This window comes from Petaurus breviceps, unplaced genomic scaffold, assembly GCF_028583685.1.
Source record: "Petaurus breviceps papuanus isolate PSGF00001 unplaced genomic scaffold, PetGlider_PUasm1.0 91133, whole genome shotgun sequence".
Taxonomy (NCBI): Eukaryota; Metazoa; Chordata; class Mammalia; order Diprotodontia; family Petauridae; genus Petaurus; species Petaurus breviceps.
This window is the reverse complement of record NW_027187419.1, coordinates 27,506,278-27,516,234: the sequence shown is the minus strand read 5'-3', so window position 1 is coordinate 27,516,234 and position 9,957 is coordinate 27,506,278. Positions and strand designations below refer to the sequence as shown.

At 38.1% G+C, this 9,957-nt stretch overlaps 1 long non-coding RNA gene across 1 annotated transcript in view; it reads left to right on the top strand.

The window, feature by feature from the left end:
* The window catches only part of LOC138155190 (uncharacterized), an 89,674-nt gene extending 88,106 nt beyond the window's left edge, over positions 1-1,568 (top strand). The window contains exon 4 of the long non-coding RNA XR_011166770.1: positions 781-1,568. This is a non-coding gene — a long non-coding RNA (uncharacterized lncRNA). The remainder of the gene's footprint in view (positions 1-780) is intronic.
* Positions 1,569-9,957: the final 8,389 nt, after the last annotated feature.

Below are 9,957 nucleotides of genomic sequence, written 5' to 3'. Positions count from 1 at the left end.
TCTCTCTCTCTCTCTCTCTCTCTCTCTCTCTCTCTCTCTCTCTCTCTTTCTCTTCCCTCTCTTTCTCTCAGTGGTGGTAGTAGTTATAGTTTTGTCTCTCACAGTGGTGTGTCTGGGTTTCTTGGTTCTTAGACTGGGTCTAGTTATGAAAATGAATTGGAATATCTCAGATTCTCCAGCCATTATGACTATGCAGTAGAAACTCATGGATGTGGAGTTAGAGGATCTGGGGTTAAATCCTGGCTTTACCACTTACTAACTGTGTGATCTTGAGCTTAAACTTAACTTAAACTCTCTGAACCTTGGTTTTCTTTTCTTTTTAAAATTTATTTACTTTTAGTTTACAACATTCAGTTCCACAATCCCTTGAGTTCCAAATTTTCACCCCCCCTTCTCTTCCCCTTCCCCCTCCATGGCAACATGCAATTCAATATAGGTTCTACAAACACATTTGCATTAAACAATAGTCAAGTTGTAAAGAATTATAACCAACAGAGTGAACATTGAGAAAGAAGGAACTAAACAAAACTAAACACAAAAGAGAGGAAAAGTAGTTTTGCTCCAATCCAAACATGGAATATCAAATCATGGGTTTCTAGAGGTTTTTAAAACTGGCGGGGGTGGGGAGGTGGGGGGGGGGAGGACTCAAACCTACACCTGAAGGTACAAAACATAACAAAAGGTTTGTCTCCAGCTGGAGGGTGGGGATGGGGGGGGGGACAGTGCAGTCAGAGGGTTTGTGAAGCTTTACAAAAGTTGCATCTTCTCCTTCTCTCCCAGCACAAGAACCTGCCGCAGAGCTGAGTTTCTTGCAGCTCCAGCATCCACTCACAGTCTCAGCTGTCTACACAGGATGTCACATAACCTGGGGCCCGCTGCTCCTGAGGAAATGGTTGAGGGGTACTGGAGCGCTGGGACCCCGCCACTTTTCATTGGTTTTGCCTACTTCCCCAGAACCTGCAGTTCTGGGGAGGGAACTAGAGACTTGAAATGCAGAGCAGCACAGCCTGAGCAGAGTTAAGGTGAGCTGAGCTGATCCCTGTGGAGGTGAGCAGTTCCAGGCAGAGCCTTGCCATACAGGGCCGAGCTGTTGTGCTGTGCACAAATGACCAGTGCTGTGCAGGACCAAGCCGTGCCATGCAGGGTCTACCCGTGCTGCACAGAGCTGAGCAGGACTGTGCTGTGCAGGGCCCAGCTGTACAGACCTGAACCCATGCACGGCCTTGTTGTACCATGCAGAGGTGAACTGTGCGGGGCCATGCCATGGGGAGCCGAGCGCAGCCAAGCCATGCCCTGCCTTCCTGAGTTGAGCTGGGGTGGGGCAGAACCTCAAAGCCATATTTTGTTTCTCATTCTGGGCGATTTCATATTTCTGGGGAGAGAGAGGGCCTTTCCCCTCAGATTTAGTGGAATCCCCTTGCCACAAGTGTGGATGAGGAAGAAGGATAATCACCTCTGCATCTTCATTGGACAAGGAAAGTAGAAAAAAAAATAGTAGAAGAATCAAGGAATCTAGATCTGGGCTGGGCAAAGGAGGGGCAGGGCTCATATTTGTGTCTGAGGGTTGTGATGAGGGTATAATTGCTTGAGGTAAAACAAGTTTCAGATTTTCAGATGTCTAGAGTTCATTCTTTCTCACACACACACAAATACATACAAATGATCCATCAAAATTGAAAAGGTGTGGAAACAGGAATTAGAATGTAACAATCAACTAGTTTTTACAATTTTTTTGCAACTTTTACATGTTTATTTAAACAATAATATAACAGGATTTTATGGAAGGAAAAACACTTAATAATTATAAATTTGAATATTAAGGGATTTTGATATCCCATATGAATAAGATTAGCAGACATTCTCCAATTTGTCCACCTCATTTCTGCCTCCTGGCTTCTTTGGAGTCCTTTATTAAAATTGATTAAACTTAGAAACAGATAAATAGAACAAAACATCCCTTTATGTATAGGGGCTATTCAGGGAGGGCTAAAAACTCTGGTGTGAGGGCTTGCTGAGCCTTTTCAGGGGCTGCTCATCCATCTCTACATTCACCCCACTCTCATTTGGGGCTCCAAGAAGCTGTAGCATGCACAGTGACCACACCCCAAGAAACAGTTTTGGCAGACAGGCTGAATCAAGTTGAGGGTAACTAACAGACCTAAATCCTGTTGGTGAGTTGAGGATGTCTACCCCAATCATGTGAAGTCTTTCCCTTGGGGAGTAGGGTGATGAGAACCATTTGTTCCAACAGCCACGAAGGTGGTTGAAGCAGGTGGTGTGAAGCACTTAGTGCTTGGTCAGGCATCAAAGACACCATGGCTATCCATTACATCCCATACAATCACTAATCATCTTTACTTTTGTGTTGCCACTGGGCTTCAATGACTGGAGGAGACAGTGAAGTTGAGGACTTAGTGCAACTCTGCCTCACTTAAGTCCAATTCATATGCAAGTCAAGACATCATCCCATGATGTCATTGTAACAGAGGCCTTTCAAATATTCCAGATAAAAAGGCTAGACTTGAAAAAGAAATGTAAAATACAACACAAGATTCAAGAGAAATCTAGAAAAATAAATTTATTTGAGCATGAGGACTGTGGGTGATATTGAAAGGCTAACATTGAGATAAGGTATAATGTCAAGCAAAGACAACTTCCAAGATTCAGAATACCAGCATAGTAACTCACCATTTTATTCAGTGACAAATTAAGGCAAAACATTCACAGAACAGAGAAAATCAAAATACAGCATTCACCAAGTGTAATTCAATAATTTCCAAGTATTACTCCACCCCTAGAACGTACATTCATTTAGTCAATCACAAAGTCTCTCTTCTCAAATGGAGATTAAGATTAGTTTCCAATCATAAACAAACTATATTCATTTGGTCAATCACAGAGCACAAAAAGTCAAGTTTCCTACCTTTGGATCACAACTGAATTACAATTATCATCAGTTAAGGCCAAGCACCTTCTCAAAAGGGGCAGTGGAGAGCACAAAGGCCATCTACCCCTGAACTACGAGATTAAGATATCATCACAGCATTCAATACCCAAGGAGAGGTCTTTTCTTTATCTTGACCCAAGGCAAATTCTCAGTAGTCTCTGTTCCTGGGGAGACAAAGCTTAACAAAGCCACAATATACACTGCCAGTGTCCTCATCAATTCACTCTCTGCCTGCAGAACAGTCTCAGGACCCCTGAAAATATCAGCAAGACCCTCTTTTAGGATTTCTGTAAACATTCAACAAGAAAATCCTTCTTCAGGGCTTCTAAACCAACAGCAAGTTTCCAGAACCTCTGCAACAACAGCACTGTCCTTCACCAGCAGACGAATCTAGCAAAACAACATCAAAACAGACAGATAAAATACTCGCATCAGAGCCATGTCTCTTCAGTCCTTGGCAAGTCTGGGTGGCAGCTCTCAAAAGTCCTGGGCAGGTCGAACTGGACCTCAGCAATCCTGTCTCTCTCTCTGCCTTCACAATGCTGCTTCCAAAAGTTCTGCCTCTCTTTGCTTGAGCCTCCTCTAGAAATCCAAGGCATCAGCTCCTCCCAGTTCAGCCCTTTCTTTTCACGTAAACAAGTCCATGCCACAAGTGGGATTCACAAGCTCTGGGTTTTAACACTCAACCGGAAAACCAAGCCAATACAAGGGGATCTTTAAATTCCATTACTATTACATAAGGGCAGAAGGAAAAATGTCATTTTAGAAACTTAATATGTTCTCTTTAAAAAATATACTTGATTTAGTTTTAACTTTTTTTTTTCATTTTGAGTTCCCAATACTTTCCCTCCCTTTGCCCCTCTCCTTCTTATTGAGAAGAAAAGTAATATGATATCAATTATGCTTATAGAGTCATGCAAAACATATTTCCATATGAACCAAGTTGCAAGAAAAAGAAAATGAAAAAAGTATATTTCAATATGCACTCAGAGTTCATCAGTTCTTTCTCTGGAGGTGGATAGAATTTTTCATCCTGAGGCCTTTGGAATTGTCTTAGATCATTTTATTGATCAGGCTAGCTAAGTCTTTCCCAGTTGATCATCATTACAATAGTGTTCTCCTAGAACCTTAATATCTTCTGCAGGTATTGAGTTAAATAAGATAGAAACCCTGGGGGGTATGTTGAGTCTGGGTTGTGTTCTGACCGTTTTAAGAAGGGAAAGACTAAAGGAAGGGAAAAGGAATATACTAGTGAGAAATGAGGTTGAAAGGTATAGGACTTACTATTTCTCACAACTGGTTTGCTTGAGAAAAATGAGTATATAAACATGAAGGAAGAGAGAGTGGATTGGACATCAGATAAATCTCATTTTTAATCTTAAATGAACAAAGGAGGGTTGAGCACATACATGTACACAGTTTAGTGTGGAAATAGATTAAATTCAGGGAAACAGGAAGGGATGGGGGTGGGGAGGAAGAGGAAAGATAATAGAAGGGAGGGAATAATTGTAATCAAAACAAACTTCCTGATCCTGAAGGGAGTAATTAAAGGAAAAGAACTGGAAACTGGGGTGAGGGTGGGGGGGGAATCACTGGGGGCAATAGCTGAATAAACCAACAATGGTCATTCCAGGTAGCATGGATTTGCCCTCCTTCCTCTGAGACAGGAACCAATAAGGATCTTCTTAGTGGTTATATCTTAAGTGGACTAAGGTTAAGACTAACATCAGGGGGAAGCCAGGTAGCACAGCAAGTAAGAGCACCGGCCCCAGTGTGGGGATGACCTGGGGATCGAATCTGGGCTCAGACACTTAGCACCCACCCAGAAACACTTGGCTGTGTAACCTTGAGCAAGTTACTTAACCACAATTGTTTTAAAAAAAGTAATATCAGGCACACTTAGGGAGAAACTGATCCATAGCAATAAAGGTCAGTTATTACCAGAAGGTTAGCCCTCAGACAATTAAAATGTTTGGTTACATAAGTTCATGACAAACAACTCTCAATCTGTTAAATAAGTGACATGGTTACTGAGTGTTACTACTTAAAGTTATATTAATAATTATCTTAGCTACAGGCAGCTTAGCAAGTGATAAACCATTATCTTCAGGTTCTACAAAAAGGCAAAATATATGAACAGATCAGAAATACTGAACAAATCAGAAATATCAATATTTCATCTCTGGGCATGAGTCAGTATTAATTATATTAATGACTAATGCTGGCAAACCAAGTGTATGCATAAAGTATACTGAAGATATGGTGACTTTCATTATGTTCTGGTAACAAAACTGGAAACCATTGATGCCAAATACAAGCAAGGATTTCATGCTACTACCTTTTGCCAATTCATCTACAAGTTGCAAAAACAATATATTGTTACCAGTGCAGGGCCATCTCTTTTCTAAAATGAAGTTAGAAGAAGAAAGAGCACTACTAAAATCTGAGAAGGGTAAAAGTTGAAGATTATGAGGGTATTTTTTTAATGCACCAGAAGTAATATCTCATACCAAAGTGAGTGATAGAAACAGGACTAATATCTCAAATTACTTTGAAAAGGGAGATGGGAATATTCCAGTGGGAATTCTGAAGAATCCTTTTTTGAGTCAGACAGTAGAAATTCAGTCAAAAAATTATACAAAATCAGGGTAATTAAAAAAGTTTGTGTCTACTATAGCTATTACTAATAAATATATTTTCCTATAGTATTTATCAGAAAGAACAAAAACATTTTAAAACCTGTACACAAAGAGTATATGTGGTAACTGTTGCCAGAATAAAACAAGAGAAGGGAAGGTAGAGCTATCAAGAGAAATATAAATTAAAGCAATTCTGAGATCCTACTTCACATCCATCAGAAAGGCAAAGGTGACCAAAAACAAAAGGTCTATCAGCATAGGCAAAACAGTTACATTGATGTATTATTGGTGGGTCTGTGAATGGGTACAACCATTTTGGAATGTAATTTAGAATTATAGACTGAAAGTTACTAAAGAGTATGGTCTTTGACCTAGCCATGCCATTGCTAGGCCTTTGACTCAAAAGAGATACAAGAAAAACTTAGATAAAAATAATATATTGCATGAGGAGCAAAATGGATATATATTCAAAGATATATAAAAAGCAACTTAAGTATGGTATTCTTGTTATTAAAGAATCTATCTGAAAGTAATATTTATATTGCCTTTATTGAGTATTGCAAGGCCATTTTCTCAGTTTTATATTGATGACTTTTTAATGTATCGCAAATACAAAAAAAATATACCTAAGAACAGTGAGAATGTTAGAACATTTTATGTTTACATGGAAAATGGCCCTCTATTTAAAATGTACCATTAATATCACAGTCTCAAGATATTGATATGAAACAAGGCACTTTTAGAAAGACAATTTAAGCCCCTTATGGTTCTGCCCAGCCTTAAGTCCATGATCATGTTTCCTAAATAGAAGCAAGTATGGTTTTCAATTTAAATGGAGAGTCAAACCAAAACATCTTATTAATCATTTGCTGCAAATGATGTGTATGGCTGATACCAGCTTAATGATTCCATTGAAAAACACATTAAACAGCTGTCATCTGATGGAATATTTTTCTCTACTGATTAAAAGAATGTTACTTGAATTAGACAAGTCAGTAAATAAATATTTATTATTTACTTAGTATATGCTAGACACCGTGCAAAGTGTTGGAGATACAAAGAATGGTAAAAGAGTCCCTGTTCTCTAAGAGTTCTTAGTCAAATGAAAACAACTGTAAAAATGAAATAAATATAGGATAAATTGGAGATATTCAATAGAGGAAAGGAGCTAAAATTAAGGGAATTAATGAAAGGTTTCCTTTTGAAGGTGAGGTTTTAGATGGAGCTTGAAGGAACAATGAATCCAGGAGTGAGAGATGAGGAGGAAGGGAAACAGGGGAAACATTCAGTAGAAAATCCCTGAGTCTGGGGAGTTACTTATGTGAAGAAAAGCAAGGGGGCCAGTGTCACTAGATCACAGAGTATCTGGGGGGAATGAGGTGTAAGGTGAAAGAAGACTGGAATGGCAGGAGGGGGCTACTTTGTAAAGGAATTTGAATGCTAAATGGGATTTTGTTGTATTTTTTCCCCCAGGGCAATAGGGAACTACTGGAGTTCATTGAATGGGGGCTGGGAGGGGCTTGACATAATCAGATATGCAGTTTAGGAATTTAATAATTGAGTGGAGATGGTCTGAGAAAGGCACAGAGAGCAACCAACAGTCTATTGCAACAGTCCAGAAATGAGGTGATTAGGGCTTGTTTCAGGATAGTAACAGTGTTAGAGAAGAGAAGGGGGCATATACAAGTGATATTATGTAAATCTACAGGACTTAGTAACAGTTTGGATATGGGGGTGGTGATGACAGAGAAGTAAGAAGTAAAAAATGACACTTAGGTTGTGAGCCTAGGTGACAAGGAGGATGGTGGTACCCTCTGCAGTAAGGGAAATTCTGGAGGGTAAGATTTTTGGGGAAAAGATAATGTTTAGTTTTGGAAATTTTGAATTTAAGATATCTATGGGACAACCAACTTGAGGTGTCTAATAGGCAGTTGGAGTTGAGAATCTGGAGGTTAGGAGAAAGGTTAGGGCCAGATCTGAATAGATATAAGAATCATCAACATTAAGATGATAATTGAACCATGGGAGCTTCTGAGATCGCCAAATGAAATAGCATAGAATGAGAAGAAAAGATGGTCTAGGATGGAGTGCTGGCAGACATTCATGGTTAACAGGCATGACCTACACAAAGATCTGGGAAAGGAAACTGAGAAGGAGCAGTCAGACAGGAGAACCAGTGTCAAGAAAATGCAGAGAGAAAAGGGTGTCAAGGAGAAGAAAATGATCAACAGCATCAAGTTTATCAAAGGTCAAGAAAGATGAGGGTTGAAAGAAGGCCATTATATTTGCCAATTAAGAGATAACTGATAACTTTAAAGGGAATAGTTTTGGTTTAATGATGAGGTTAGAAGCTAGACTATATGGAATATAAGATTCTTAAAGGATGCTAAGAAAAGATAATTCAGCTTAAATCCAGAGGTTAATGAAAAGGATGAAGGTGATACCTACAAATATCTAGGTTTCCTCTTAGCAAGATACATCAAGCTTAAAGACATTGTTGCATGAATTTAGTTATCAAATTGACTAACTAATGCCAATTAAGCCAAAACAAATCAGAAGACACATTTCTATTATATTCAGAATGTGGCATTCTCCATTAGCAGTCCATGGGGAATATATCATTCACAATTCAGCAACCAATATTTACACATCATATGAAACAAACAAAAAAGGATGGCTATTCATTTAAATATAGCTGGTTATAAAAAAAGAACAGTATGCTTGTTGAAGGAAAATGTATATTATTTGCTATAGGGATAAGGGAGTTTCCTTCTTAGTGTAATTGTTTTCACCAAATCAAAGAGAACTGCCTGCTAGACTAGAAGAGAGAATGGTGACATTCCAAGGAGGGCTTCTCAGGAATACTCTCTTCTTAACTGTTAAGTCTAGAAAAGAAAAGTAAAAAAATAGCTTTAAAAGCTGGTTTTATAGTTCATGTTCTCCCAAAAATGTCACTTTCAACAATATCAAAGAGAAGACTGGGTCAAACATAGTAGAAGACTTATTTGCTTTCTGAATTCAAAACAGAATGTTTAAAGTAATTAATTTCTTTGCAATATTAATCTTTTTTTTGGAGGGGGGCAAAGGCAGGGCAATTGGGGTTAAGTGACTTGCCCAAGGTCACACAGCTAGTAAGTGTTAAGTGTCTGAGGCTGGATTTGAACTAGGGCTGGTGCTCTATTCACTGTGCCTCCTAGCTGTCCCTGCAACATTAATCTTAATGTATACTCTAAGAATTCTAAACTAGACTCAAAGATATTTGGAAGATATCATAGCCCTTACACCCACACAATATTGACAAAACACAGAACTCATCACCAAAAGGAAGTTACAGAAAGATTAACACTTCCTTGGAAAAAAAGTTGAAAGAGTATTGATAGATATTAGAGCATATAGTAAACATTCTAGACAAAATAAATACTTCTAGAACAAACCATCCTCATTTCACTGTAATAGTAGATATCATTTCATAGGAAAGCATGATAGGTACATGTTACAGGATTTATTAAATGTTGAAAGAAGGTAACGTCTTTATATGGAGCTAATTAAATGGGTAAGTTCAAAGGATGAAATTAAAAGACCTTCTATTGAATATATCCACATGAACTCAACCAACAATATGACAACATAGAAAAAAATGGCAAGATGTGAATTTGTTTATGGAAACGTAAACATTTGTTTATGATAGCATTTCTGGACTAGTCATACTATCAGAATTACAGAAGGTTTATGCTTTTGGAACACAGATTTAGTAATTTACTAGGAACTTAGCATCACATTGTTATGGGCTGCAAAAAAATTTAGAATCACCAAAATTTAGAACATCTAATAAAAAATGGCCTGGTAGTTGTAATTACACATCAGAAGCCCTGTAATTTCCATGGGCTGACATTAAAAAAATACTCATATAATAATATGGTTTTCAAAATATCATGGACAACTCACCTGACCGCCTGTTCTGAAAGAAGACTTATCATGGACTAGACTGTTGCTTACAATTGATTGTCTATGAATAGTATTGATTGTCTATGAATAGTAATTCATAAAATCTTAGGATCATCTTTTAATATATATTGCCATGGCAAATATTTAAAATCTCCAGGCTACATGGAAAACTTTGTGTAACTTTAAAAATGTAGAGATCTAACAGAAGAGATTAAAGTCATATGGGAAAAGGATAAGAAGCCTCTCATCCCTCTTGTCCTATGTGCTTATATCCAAATACTTTTACTCAACTACTAAAACAATTATTTTTCTTCCCAGACAATAAATAGTCCATAGAACATTAAATACAGAGGACTACTAGCAGGATTCCAACTTGTCCCATGATTGTTTCTAGCTGAATTCTTTTGAAAAAGAAAAGTATGAGAA